Source organism: Peromyscus leucopus, chromosome 9 (genome assembly GCF_004664715.2).
Source record: "Peromyscus leucopus breed LL Stock chromosome 9, UCI_PerLeu_2.1, whole genome shotgun sequence".
Taxonomy (NCBI): Eukaryota; Metazoa; Chordata; class Mammalia; order Rodentia; family Cricetidae; genus Peromyscus; species Peromyscus leucopus.
In genome coordinates, this window is record NC_051070.1 from 23,628,433 (window position 1) to 23,643,287 (window position 14,855).

The window sequence follows — 14,855 nt, forward strand, 5'->3', positions numbered from 1 at the left end:
TTAAGGGGGAATAAAGAATATTAAGTGGGATAGGTATGGATGGGGGGGGATCTGGAACTATGACCTTAATATGTAGTAAGAAAATTTCAGTAAATAAATAAAGTAACAAGGTTCATCATTATTGCTTGATATTATGCCATTAGTATTTGACCTCAAATCATTATTAAATATTCAATTGTACTGTTAGATTAATGATGAGAAATACTTATTTTTGAGCATGACACTTACATGAAAAATCAATACATAGTGAAAATAGAATAAAATAAATAAAAAGATAGTAGGTGAGCCTTTTGTCTAATACCAGATTTTCTGGCCACCAAGCATTTTCAGCTGCCATGCTGGCTTAGGCTAGCTTTTATTTCTGTGAATTCCTGAGGGATTAACCCAGTTAACTTGTACAATTTCTTATCCTCTGAGAACTTTCTATCTCACTCATGTTATTGTGACCTGTGACAGAGACTACTAATTGTCTGCCAGTATCTATTTCCTCTTTGATTATTAGAAGCAGAATCCCCTTCCTAACAGGCTTCAGCAAGGCATATCATTGCTCAGACACAGATTACATTCTCCTACCTATTTTGCAGTCAAGTGTGACTGTTTGATTAATTTCCGGTCAGTGGTATTTGAGAGGAAATGATACTGTGATCTTCAGAATCACATCCTTCAACAAAGAAGCTGTTTGCCTTTATGCTCAGTGGCCAACTACTTTATGTGCTAACAGAGCTGGTCTCCCTCAAGGCATCACCTTTGTTGCTCTCAGAAACATTTTCTTTCCCCAGCTCACCAACTCACCAACGTTCTTATAAGCACTGGGGGGGGGGGGGGAGAACAGCTTCAAGAATACCAGCTCAACCTGTATGATGCTAAGAAGACTTTCTTGAGTTTTATATCTGTGAAGTTGATAGCTTCTAATTGTCAATGAGGACAATGAACTAGTTAAGGTGGACTGAGAAATGCTTGTTACTTAAGCATATGTAGAATTGTCTTCCTTAGCTGAAAGAAGGCAGCCTACAATGGACTGTAATTAGATACTTGAACTTTGGTATATTTAGATATGCTATTTTGTTTTCCTTGTTGTAAAACTTTGCTTATATTCTACAATGTGCTACATCATTCAGTATTCAAACCTCTTCATGATCTATTGTACACTGGTTGAGGCATGAAACATTTGTGTTGGCCCTGTCACAATGCTGCTCATATCAACACAAAGTTTTGAAAGCTGATTAAAGACCCAGGGATAACACTAAAGGTACACAGAACATCTCAGGAAAGTCTTAGGGTCATTCTCTAAGCAAAACTTTCCAAGTCATACCTGCTGATATGGTTTGAATTATATTCCACAAAAAAAGACAAGATGAGGTCTAATATTGTGGTATCTGCAAATGTGACTTTACTTGGAAATAGGACTTCTTTACATGTAACCAGATTAAGATGAAAGAATTAGTGTAGAGCCTATCCCAATATACATCCCTTTAAGAATAAGGAAACATCATGTAAAGATAAAACACAAAGCCTGAATTTGGTGTGAGAACAGAGAAAGGCATCTGAGGAATTCAATGGTGGTCCAGGGAATGTCAAAGAATACTGGTCATCACCAGAAGTTGGAAACAGTGAACAAAGAATTCTGTGTCATAGTGTTCACAGAAAGCAGATTCTGTCAATACCTTGACTATAGTATAGAATGCTAGTATCCAGAACCATAACAAAATGTAGTTTCTCACCAATCACTTTCTTCTGACATACCCAACTTATCTCAGCATGCTGTCCTTGCTCATCTAAATAACATTTGTTTTTCCCAGCTCACCAATGTTATTATAAAGTTAACTGGTAAAAAAGATTTGAAAATGAAATTTAAGTTTGTATAATCCTGGGAAAACTTTCTTAAATTCTCATTCCTCTGAAGTCAGTAATGATAAAAAGTATCTGATGTATCAAAGCTATAGTCATGAAAATATTTAATTTCTCCCAACTATTCCTATGCAAATATTAGGCACATGTTTGTTGTTACAGCTGTTTTGTTTTTTGTTTTCACTTTTACCATTCCTAGAATAGAGTCTTTTCCCAAATTTACTAAATTCAAATGCAATATATTTTCTCCCTGTAATTATGTAGTTAAATACTTATTTTGTACTTTAAAAACATTGCTTCTTTTTAAAAAAATTTTAATTCATTTTACATACCAGGCACAGATCCTCCTCTCATTCTTCCTCCCACTCAACCCTCCTCCTGCCTTCCCCACTGGACCCACACCTCATCCCCTCCTCCAAAAGAGTAAGTTTGCCCATGGTGGGTACAGCTAAGCCTGGCACATTCAGTTGAGAAAGAAGCCAAAAAATGTATAATGGAAAAAAAGAAAGCATCTTCAACAAATGGTACTGGTGTAACTGGATGTCAACATGTAGAAGATTGTAAATAGATCCATATCTATCGCCATGCACAAAACTCAAATCCAAGTGGATCAAAGACCTCACCATAATCCAGCTACACGGAACCTGATAGAGGAGAAAGTAGGAAGTAGCCTATAATGCATTGGCACAGAAAACCACTTCCTAAATACAACACCAGTAGCACCGATGCTGAGAGCAACCATTATTAAATGGGACCTCCTGAAACTGAGAAGCTTCTGTAAGGCAAAAGACACAGATAAATAAGACAAAATTACAGCCTACAGAATGGAAAAAGATCTTCACCAACTCCCCATCTGACAGAGGGCTGATCTCCAAAATATATAAAGAACTCAAGAAGCTAGACATCAATACCAAACAATTCAATTAAAGAAATGGGCTGTAAATGGGCTAAACAGAGAATTCTCAATGAAGAATCCAAAATGGCTGAAAGACATTTAAAGAATTGTTCAGAATCCTTAGTCATCAGGGAAGTGCAAATCAAAATGACTCTGAGATACCATCTTATACCTGTCAGAATGACTAAGATAAAAAACATTGGTGATAGCTTATATTAGAGAGGATGTGGAACAAGGGGAATATTCTTCCACTGTTGGTGGGAGTGCAAACTTGTACAGCCACTTTGGAAATCAATATGGCAGTTTCTAAGAAAAGTGGGACTGAATCTACCTCAAGACCCAATGATACCACTCTTGGGCATATACCCAAGGGATGTTCAATCATACCACATAGACACTTGTTCAACTATGTTCATAGCAGCATTATTCATAATATATAGAACCAGGAAACAACCTAGATGCCCCTCAACCAAAGAATGGATAAAAAAAATGTGGTACATATACACAATGAGTATTACTCAGATGTGAAAAACAATGACATCATGAAATTTGTAGGCAAATGGATGGAACTAAAATACTGTTTCTTAATCAGGGCATGGTGGAGTATACCATCCCAGCACTACAGAGGCAGAAGCAGGAAGGTGATAATCAGACCAAATACTTCCTATGTAGAGTTGATTAGAATGAGGCTGATTATGAATGAATTAAAAAAAAATAAAGCAATAGATTCACAATAAGACAGATTCAGATGGAACAAGACTTTAAATGCTTTACAATGTGTGTAAAAATGTACATAGGCTTGGAAGAGAGAGGAAAAGGAACATAGACAGTTATATAAAGAAATAGAAAGTTTTAAAATAATAAAGTCTTTAAAGAGAAAGTAAAAGTAATATAAAAAATAAGCCATGTAAAGATGGATATCACACAGAGAGTCTGGATTATATTGTCTTTGGGATTTTTAACTGCAGAAAGACATGTGATTGTAAAGACTGCTCAGTTAAATCAATGTGTATATTTTAAAGGTATTTCAATTTTGAAATTTATGTCTAAGGATGTGTTGCTTTGGAAAAGAGGCTCTGCTTTTGTCTCTACAGAAAGCCAGAGGCTATGGATTTGTTCCAGATTAAGATACATCATGTTTGACCAGCCAAGACCACCTGAAAGGTCTCTGATGACACCATGGCCCAGATGATTCAACATCCAGAATTGTTTCAAGGCAACTGGCTCAGACGATACAGCCTCATGGACTACTCCATGATCCTTAAATATTCTTTGTGTTCCCATAAGATACAGCGCCCCCCTTCAGCAGGAAGTAGTAAGAGAAGCTACGCCCAAATTCCCAAATATACCAAGCTGACTTTGGAGATGTGTAAAAGTTAAAACCTTCCTTTTAAAAAAAAAAGAAAGGGGAAGTGCTGTGGGATGTTCTGTATGTCCTGTGAGAGCCCTTCTTGGGTTCCTTGTGGCGTTATCCAGCAGGTCTGCATAGAGGATGATTAGGACCATGGGCCTGAGTGCAGGTGTCTGAGATGGTCTGCACTTGGCTGTACTGTGGGATGGTCTGTATGTCAAGTTGCTCTGATTGGTCAATAAATAAAACCTGATTGGTCGTGGCTAGGCAGGATGTATAGGCGGGACTAACAGAGAGGAGAAATAAAAGAACAGGAAGGCAGGAGTCACTGCCAGCCACTGCCAGGACAAGCAGCATGCGAAGATGCTGGTAAGCCACGAGCCACGTGGCAAGGTATAGATTTCTAGAAATGGGTTACTTTAAGATATAAGAACAGTTAGCAAAAAGCCTGCCACGGCCATACAGTTTATAAGCAAAAAAAAAAAAAAAAAAAAAAAAAAAACAGAGCATGGCAGCCACTTATGTTATTAGACATGTAATATTTGGTTATACAAAAAGTGAAATTGTTTCCTGACTATGGTCTCCCCTCCCTCTACTCCTGTCAGTTCTTCCCCACCCACCCCCTCCAATCTGGATCCACCCCTTTCTGTCTCTCATTATAAAACAAACAAGCTTCTAGGAGATACCAATATAACAAAATTAATATAATGTAGTATGATAAATGAAAACTAACAAATCTGAAGAGGACAAAACAAACAGAAGGAAAAGAGCAGAGACAAGGCATAAGAAACAAATAATAGCGTCAAAGACTCACTCATTCACACAGTCAAGGAATCTTATAGAAACACTAAACTACAAGCCAAAATATTTCTACAAGGGACCTGTACTGTAAAAAGATCAAAGAAAAATGTATGTGTATATATATATACATATACGTATATAGATAACATACACACACATATATATAATACATATTATATGCATTTTCTTCTTTCTTTATACCCTACAGGCATGTATAGATAGATAGATAGATAGATAGATAGATAGATACATACATACATACATACATACATACATACATACATATATACATAGAGAAAATTAAATTAAAACAAATAAGAGCCCTAAGACAACATTATAAGACAAGGAACCTTTAAAGGTACTGTTGAATTCCTTTTCTGTTAGCCATTTACTGCTCTACTGCTGGACATGAAGCTGACCCTTAAGAGTAATCTGTTTCCCCAGTGAGACTCCCTTGGATGAAACTAGATTTTTGTTTGCAAGTGGTTATCATTTGGAGATAGCTTCTGAGTTAGGGATAGGGGCATGTGTTCACTTCTTCTTTCAGCTCTAGGACCTCATTTGATGGAGAATGGTACAGGCCCTGTGCATCCTGCCTCATTCTCTGTGAATTTATGTGTGCATTAATCCTATTGATTTTAGAACACCTTGTTTTCTTGCTCTCTTCTATCCCCTGTGGCTCTTACACTTTTTTTCCTCCTCTTCCCTGAGCACAAAAAGGAGGAATATGATGCCGACATTCTGTATAGGGTTGAGTGCTACAAGGTCTCTAACTCTGCATGATGTCTGGCTGTGAGTCTCAGTGTTTATTCCCATCTGCTACAGTGGGAAGCTTTTCTGATGATGGATGAGCAGCATGACACTGATCTATGGGTATACCATAATGTCATTAGGAGTCATTTTATTCTATTGCTTTTTTTTTAGTAGAGCAGTAGTATTTGGTTTTACCCAAGATCCCTGAGCTATCTATTTTTCAGGTTCTTGGTCACCCAAGTCGTGTTGGATATGGGTTTCAACTCATGGAGTAGGTCTTAAGTCAAATCAGATAGTAATTGGTTGCTCCGACAAGATTTTTATCAGTGTTGTCCTAGCATGTCTTGAAGGATAGATACCATATTTCATATCAAAGAATCTGTTGCTGTGTTGGTTTATGTTTCACTTTTGGTTCCACACAGAATACCTTTCTGTAACAAAGACAATAGCATGTAAGGGTGAGGGCTCTGTGTAGGGACAAACTTGACTCTTCTGTGTTCAATGAGTTGTGTAGGTGTTGTCTTCAGCAATGAGGCTTGCTGTGAGTCTGTATAGAGCAACTTACAGTCTCGGCAACAGGCTGGGTTGTTTGGTGGTTCCCATGGAACCCATTAGGGCAACAACTCAACTGGATGTAACTCAATACTAGTACTAAAGCTTCATTTGGTTACAAGAGATGGACAGGTGGAACTCTGTCTCCCCCCTTATTTGGTGATTTCATTTAGATCACCTTTGTAAAAAGTTTTGCTGGGTACACAAGTCTGAGCTGGCATCTGTTGTCTCTTGGAGTCTGTAGAACATCTTCTGTTCAAGCTATTCTGGCTTTTAGAGTCTCTGTTGAGAAGTCAGGTATAATTCTAATGTCTATCTTTATATGTTACTTGGTCTCTTTTGCTTGCAGCTTAAATATTCTTTCTTTGTAAGTTTAGTGTTCTAATTATTATGTGCTAAGGGGACTTTCTTTTCTGGTTCAGTCTATTTGGTGGTCTGCATGCTTCTTGTGCTTTAGTAGGCATCTCCTTCTTTTAGTTAGGTGAAGGGGTTCACAGGAGAAAGGAAAGAAGGGTGTTACATTAGGATGTGCTTAGTCCCATGGAATGGAGGCAAATAGTGAGAAGAGGCCACAACAGGCAGTCTACACAGAGCTAGGGATTTGACAAGGGATGGGACTTGGGGGAGAGGAGAAAGAGAAGAGCTGAAGCTTGCTTGGCTGTTTTACTATCTTACTTGCTATTCTGGCAGGGCTGGACTGCAGGTTCCTAGGGAAGGCCTGATGAGGTTGGAGCCTGGGATAACAGGACAAGTGGTCAGGAAGGTTGGAGAAAATGAGCTGCATGATCTGCTGGAGATGGGGTAGAGAGGAGGAGAAGCCTCAGAAGTTGGTCTGCTACAGAGTTAGGGGTGAGACTTGGGGACTGGATTAGAGGAAAGAAGGCTACCTGCACCCCTGGCTGGAGTGGCCTGTGGATTCCTAGGGAATGCCTGCTAGAGTCAGTGACTGGGATAAGGGGACGAGTTGCAGAAAGGATAGTTGGAGAGCAAGATCTATGGAGAAGGGAGGCTGCAGCAGGGGGTGTGTTGTAGAGAGGGGTATCAGACTAGAGGAATGGATTCAGAACAGAGGAGGAAAGATAAAGATCTGTACTTAGCCAACCTGTTTGGAGTGGTTGATGGGTTCCCAGGGGATGCCTGCTGGTGTTGGGGGCTGGATTAATGGAATTAGTACAGAAGTTTGGAGGTGAAGAATAAATTATCCATTGGAAGTGGGGGCAAAAAAGAAGACAGAAAGTATATCTTTATCATAATATGAAGAGAAACTAGGAGGCTAATTTATCATTTTACTAGAGAATGAGTGACTGTGAGGTACCAAACCCTAATTGGTACATTCACAACATAACCCCTATATCAAACTCAAAGAAGGCACAGCAGAAGAGGGAGCAGAATGGTTGTAATAGTGAGAGGACCAGGATGTCAACTGATAGTGTCCTCTAGAGAATAAAGGGATGCTGCACCCACGAAACTTGACAGTATATTGCCTAAAGAAGATCGACATAATGACAGCATTGGTGAGCATGACAACATCCATGCCAACTCTCAAAAAAATTTTAAGTGCATATGAAATATAAAATGTTAGTTATAATCCATATCCTGCCTTTGCCATCTTTAATCAATACTGTTCTCTTTTTTTTTAAAGATTTTATTTCTATTTTAAGTGTATGAGTGGGTTTTTTTTCTGCACATATCTATGTACACTATATGGATGTTTGTTTCCTATAGAGGCCAGAATAGAACATAGGGTTTGTTGGACTAGTCACAGCTGGCTGTGAGCTGCCATGTGGGTGCAAGGAACCACACCCCTAGGTCTTCTGCAACAAGTACTCTTAACTACCAAACTATCTCTCTGGACACAACAATACATTATTCTTACTTATGAAATTACTTGAGAAAAACATTCCATCACACTCATTCATAGGCATAAATATTCAGTAGGAAAAGGTTGTATTTTCCCTCAGAGTTTTCTCTTTCCATGTCATCTTGATTACCTTGTTCATTCCCTATAGCTACTCAACCATTTACAGCTTAAAAGTTTTCTCTATTGTTATTAATCTCACACCTGCCACTTACTCTAGCACTTTCTCAGATGTGATGGTTAATTTCAAATTTTAAATTGGATGAGATCTAGGATCTCCTGAGAGATGAATCTCTGGTCATTCCTTAAAGGTATTTTCTTGATTAGTTTAATAGGGGTGGGAAGACCTACCAACTGTAGGAGGCAACATTCCCTGGGCTTCGATCTTAAGCCACATTAATAGGAAAAAGTGGGTTGTACACAAGCATTCATTCCTCTCTGATTCCCACCTGTGAATAAAAGATCAGATACCCCTAATCCTGCTGCTGTGACCTCTTTTCCAGAGTGGACTTTAATTTTTAATACCTAGCCAAAATAAACTACTTTTTTCCCTTACGTTGCTTTATCTGTGTATTTTATCACAGCAACAAAAAAAGCAACGAGGCACTAGGCTAACATCCTCCCTGATCACTTTATCAGAACAGGCCTCACAGAGATCACTGGCCACCTCTGAAGAAAGAACATGCCTCATTTATTATTATGACTGATATCTCAGCCACATTCAACATAATTTTAGCAATTTCTTGGCTTGAGTCACTACCACCACCACCTTTACAAAAATATTCTCAATTTGCTCCCTCATTATGTGTTACTCCCATGTGTTCTTTCTACATGTGTATCTGGTGTTCCATTTAGTATACACTCATATGATCCTATAGATCTAAGGAAACTGGTTACAGCCAGGCACCAGTTGAGTGCATGAAGTCAAGTTTATAACACCAAAATCTGGGAATGAACCTCTGTTGCAGGATATTTGACCACACTATGACACTCCAGGACTATTAATAATGTTAACAATCAGCTGATTGGAATTAACTGTGGAGAAGCCAGGAATAAGGATAGGGAAGACCGACAGGGAGGAGGAGAGAGGGATTTTGAATTTGCATACTCTTCTATCTGGGAAGTGTAGAGAGAAGGACAGTTGGTCACTCCTCTGCCACTTCTTTGATCCATCAGGTTTTAGCCCAATATTGGACTCCCAGGTTTTTAATTAAAAATAGAACAACTTAGATAAAAACATCATCTGCCATTCAACATGTGGCATGAGATCATGTAGCAGCTTTTAAAGCTGCCACTTCTCTGCACCACCATGGATGGTGAGCTCTTCACCTTGCAATATCCCTCCACTCACCAGCTGGAAACTATTCAGGCTGTAACTCCTGATTGGTTTTCTCCTGCCACTAATCCTTCATACATGCTCACAGGATGCAGCAGCAGCTCACCACATACCCACCACCCATGCCCTTAGCCTCTGGCTGCACATGATTAGCTGCAGGTACCCTCAGCCCAAAGTGTACTCAAAAAAATGCAGTTTGGCAAATGAATGTGTTTCAGTCTGTGGAGTTTGGAAAATTAAAGTATGTATACCATACCATAAATACATTTTCAGGATTTCAATGATTAAATGTTTTGAGTTCTGAAAAGGGTGATTCTGTAATTACACATTTATTAGAAGTTATGGCCATTATGAGAATACCTGTACATGTTAAGGATGACAATGCTCCAACATGTCTCTAGTAAAATGAAACAGTTTTTTGCATATTACAACATAAAGTAGTATATTACAGGTATACCATACAATCCTATAGGACAAGCAGTTATAGAAAGATCTAATCCCATTTTAAAAGATATGCTTAATAAACAGACATTGTAATAAAGACCCCCAGAGTTAGATTTCACAGTGTTTTATAACTTTAAATTCTTTAAATATTAATGAGAAAAAAGACAGCTGTGTAGAAACACTGGACAGTAGAAAAAAACTGCTGAATTAAATCAGCCTATATATTTTAATGATATATTGACCTTAGAATGGAAAGCAGGATACGTGTTACTTGGGGGAAGAGGTTTTGCTTTTGTTTCCACGAGAGAAGAAAAGCTTTAGATACCATCAAGATTAGATAAAGATTAGATTTAAACAGGAGAGACCTCTTGATTAGGAGAGATAATAGTTCATCAAATAGCTTGCCCATTCAATCTAAACTAACCTATAAGACTAATCAAATGCATTTCATTTGGTTATATATAATCCCCTTCCAAAAAAAGAAACTCCCCAAAGATAGGGTTGGGGCAGGGTCTTGTTTTTGTCTTTCCAAGAGAATAAGAGCATCCAACTAAGAGCTCTGAAGACCACTGGACAAATGAGACATTAGAAGAAGGATGAATGACTAAGGGAGAATCTCCCTAGAAAAAGAGTAAATTGGCCTAATGGTATAGCACACCTCTTCTCAAATGTTTGTTTCTGCTGTTCTTTACAGAATATAAAGCAAATGGCCATTTTGTAGTCCCAATTCAATTAAAAATTAAAGCTGAATTTGGAGTTGTAGCACAGTCTCTCTCCTACTTTAAACCCAAGCATGCTTCTTAAAGGAAAATCCCAAATCTCTGCCTCATGTCAGAAGAGCCACCTGGTACAGGACAGAAGAAAACTAAAATTAAGGAACTATTCTATTATCACTAATCTCATAATCTTTAGGTTTTATTTTTACTCTTTAAAACATTTTTTTAAAGATTTATTTATTATGTATACAGTGTTCTGTTTGCATGTATCCCTGCAGGCCAGAAGAGGGAGCCAGATCTCATTACAGATGTTTGTGAGCCACCGTATGGGTGCTGGGAATTAAACTCAGGACCTCTGGAAGAACAGCCAGTGTTGTTAACCTCTGAGCCACCTCTCCAGCCCCTCTTTAAAACATTTTTAAGGCATAAATATTATCTCAAAGTTTATGATTATTATATATCTATATATGTAAACTTTCTGTAGTAATATTAATGGTCATATAGAGTAGCAACTAATTCTAGAAATAAGCTTCATCTAGCTTCCTGTATGTGAATTCAGGCTTGAGTCTGAAGTAGGTTACTAGGAGCTAAGTTTGTGCAGCCCAGATGTATTTAACAGATTGTGGTCCTTTAACCTCTCAATGATCTGCTGCATGTGACATTTAAAATGTTTCAGTTTTCTGCAGTGAACTATGATCATTTCTGGCAGTGACCTTATATGTCTTCAAGAAGATGATTGGGCCCTGCAATGATGAATCCACCTGGATTGTGATAAGACCACTATTCTGTAAAGCACCACCAAAGATCAGCTTCAGACTACAAACTGCTCAGGACAACTACAAAGTGGTTAGCTAAGATGGTCCAGTATTATGATCAATCCATGGCTAGCTTAGTCAGTAGAGTATGAAACTCTTAATCTCAGGGTTGTGGGTTCAGGCCCCATGTTGGGTGCCACTTATTATGCTTAATCCATGTGAGTCTATTAAATGGGCAATAGAATTTATTAAGATTTAAATTGAGGAAATACACTCATGCTTGTAGAACAGAGTAGATAGCAGAAGTAGTCCTCTGAAGAGACCAGGAGTAAATCCACTTTGCAGGCAGGAACAGGGAGAAGGGGCATGTGATCCTTCTCTAACCACTTATCAGAGGTCACATACAAAGGCATATAGCCCAAGGACATGTGTGGAGCAAATACGACTATAGTCCAACCTCATAAATTACTTCAGCCAGGACTTCAGATAAGCCCTGCACTTTCCCATTATACTGAGACTGGATGATAGGTAGCTCTCCCAGGACTTGACCATTATCTCAATTTTCTCAGGGTCCCCTAAAGATGCCATTGTCCCCAGACAGCAGGAAGCAATTTAAGAACACAATACCCACATTCCAAAAAGGAGAGTGGGTGCTTTTTGGTCATTCACTGGGTTATGGATGTTTATCATTGTTTAGGGGAGGTTGGTTGCAAGTTGTTACTGGTCATGGTCAGGAAAAAGCTAAGCAACAGAGGTAAGAGTCAGTAATCTCTTTCTGAGAAGAAAAAAGGGGGTATATAGTAATTATAAGATAAAAGGTAGATTATTGAATCTACTTTTAAACTAAAAAGCAACTACTAGACTCAAATATTTTACATTGATATAGATTTTTTAATATTAATACAAATTTAAGGGTATTTTATAACATACTGTATATGTTTCTACTCTAATGTATTTTTGTATATTGATGCAAAGGTTATTTTTGTTATAATGTGTTATATATATATATATATATATATATATATATATATATATGTTTCTGCTTTTGCTTAAGGTATTCCTAGCTGTTCATCTAAAAATGTAGTGTAAAGTTCTTGTCCTTGAAATCTATAACAAACTATTTGAGATAATTAAGAAATACAGGTTAGTAGCTAGTCATCTATAACAATCAAATTTGTAGTCATGTTAGCTATGTTTTTGAAGCCAAACAGAGATATATTTTAAATAGATAGGTGTTCTTGACACACTTCAGGGACCTGCATACTATGACATTTAAGATGTTTTAATAACATAAGGCTTTTTATGACAACAAGATACATCTACTCCTGGAAGCACCAGTCTACTTCAGAAAGATGATGGGATGGAAGAACCTCCATATGAAGTTTGTTTTCATTGTGGAAAAGTTAGCCACTGGGTGAGAAACTGTCCTGGCCTCAATTGCTGACAGTATGCTCTCTAAACTGGACAAGCAAGACACAAAAGAAGGTGACTGCCAAACTTTGTCAAGACAAGATAAAAGAGTCATTCAAAATTACTACTTCACATAAAATATGTCAGAATTCTAGGCCTGTAGGCTAAAGTTGGATACCCCAACATTGCAGAGGAACATTGGGTAACTGTAGAGACAGCCAGATATCTCTGTCATTTCTATAGTTTTGGAAGTTGTTTGCTCTGAACTTCTTGTTTACTCATGTAGTATTTTATCCTTCTCAGGTCTCTGATAGAGGTTGAAGACTAGATAGTTATACCATCCTCTTTTACAACAGAGATGTAAAGTTCAGAAAGGCTGAGAGACAAATAAGCTTAAGTTGTTTATCTAAGAAAATATTTTAAGGTCTAAAAAGATATTTTTAGACTGTTAATATAAGTTATGATATCAAGTGATTTAGGTATAAAATTTTGACTCACAAAGATAGGATTCATAATAGGGTATTTTCTCTGAATTTGCCAAATACTAATGGACTGGACATGATGAATGTAATTCTTATCTGATAATTGCTCTTATTGTATATAGTTTTACCATGTTAGCACCAAAATTTTTCCCTTTTATTTGGACAATATCTGATAATTTTTCTTATTGTATATGATTTTACTATATTAGAGTTAATTTTTTTTCTTTTTATTTAGACAAAAAGGGAAAGCTCTGAGATGCCAAAAATAAGAACCTGAATTCTAGAAACTGGTGACAGGAAGAGAATCTAATGTAGGACTTAGTAAGCAGATAATGATAGAGAAGGAGGAAGGATTGACAGCCAGAACAAGAATAGTGAGGTAGGGTTGTGTAATGTGTCTCTCTCTCTCTCCTTGCTTCATCACACATTTAAACACCAATGAGCTATGAAAAGAGATGGTAACTGGAGAGAGGATTGAAAAAGTGGGTTGGCGAGTATGTGATGGTAAGGAGGATCTGTGGGGAGGTGACAATGACCCAAATCTAATCTACACCACAGAACACTAAAGGGAACCAGAACAAATAGCAGCAACATCTAGGATGCAGAGTGTGTCCCTGACAGGATAATCAAGTCCATGTGAGAAATCTATTGTATATGAATTAGGGTAACGCTGACACTTGAAACCAATTGGTTCAAAACTATTTAATGACTCACGTACAAAAAAAAAATTTCTCACTTATATTAAAAGCAAACATGTCTTCCTGATTATTGAACAGACAGCTCTCTCTGAATAAAGAGCTAGAATCTCGGTTTAATTCTTCATAGTCCTTGCTCCTCCATCTACTCATATGTACAAAGTAGAAGAGCTGACATCATGGAAGATCATTCATGGAGTATTTGATAGGTCATGTCTAAAGTAAGTAATATATTTCATTGATATTTCTGTGATCAGGTATCACTTACAGGTTAGCCATGTAGCTTAGTAGTGGAGTGCTTGCATGGCTTCCTTGAGGCCTGGGGTATACTCCCTATCATTGCCTCCTTCAAAAATATCAGTTACATGCTAATATTTGTCTACAAGAGATAGAAATACAGTCTACAATATCTAGGCAGTAAAAAGTAGGGTTTTGAATGGGGCATTGGGAAATGTCTCTGTTGAACATTATAAAGAAGAATTCAATTGCTTTTAAAAAGAAGGTACTTTACACATGTGTTCAGTGACTTATCTATAGCATGAGTACAATCTGAGGTCACACACAGTGGCAAGATGGGAAACTTCAGTGCGTATTTTCCCAGTGAACTAACTCATTTCTTGGTGAAACTGAGACTACCTACATTGTTTTTTCTTTAACCTTGATGCAGAACAGCATATCCAGAATGGCAATTTCCCTGTTATCCATCACCACAGTGATATTTTATATACAACAATATTTGATAGTATATGCCTCTTTCTCTCCTTCTTTCAGTTTAGGAGTACAATAAAAAAGCCCTCATACTTCTAAAGAAGGACCTCTCAATCTTCAAAGTCTTAAGACTTCTTTTTACCTCGAAGCCAATCCATCAATGGATTAACTGAGAAACAGAGGATCAGGTATTCATTGCCTCTGGAAGGAAGTTACCTTTCCACTTCTGCAGTGGCTATCTCTCTCCTTTG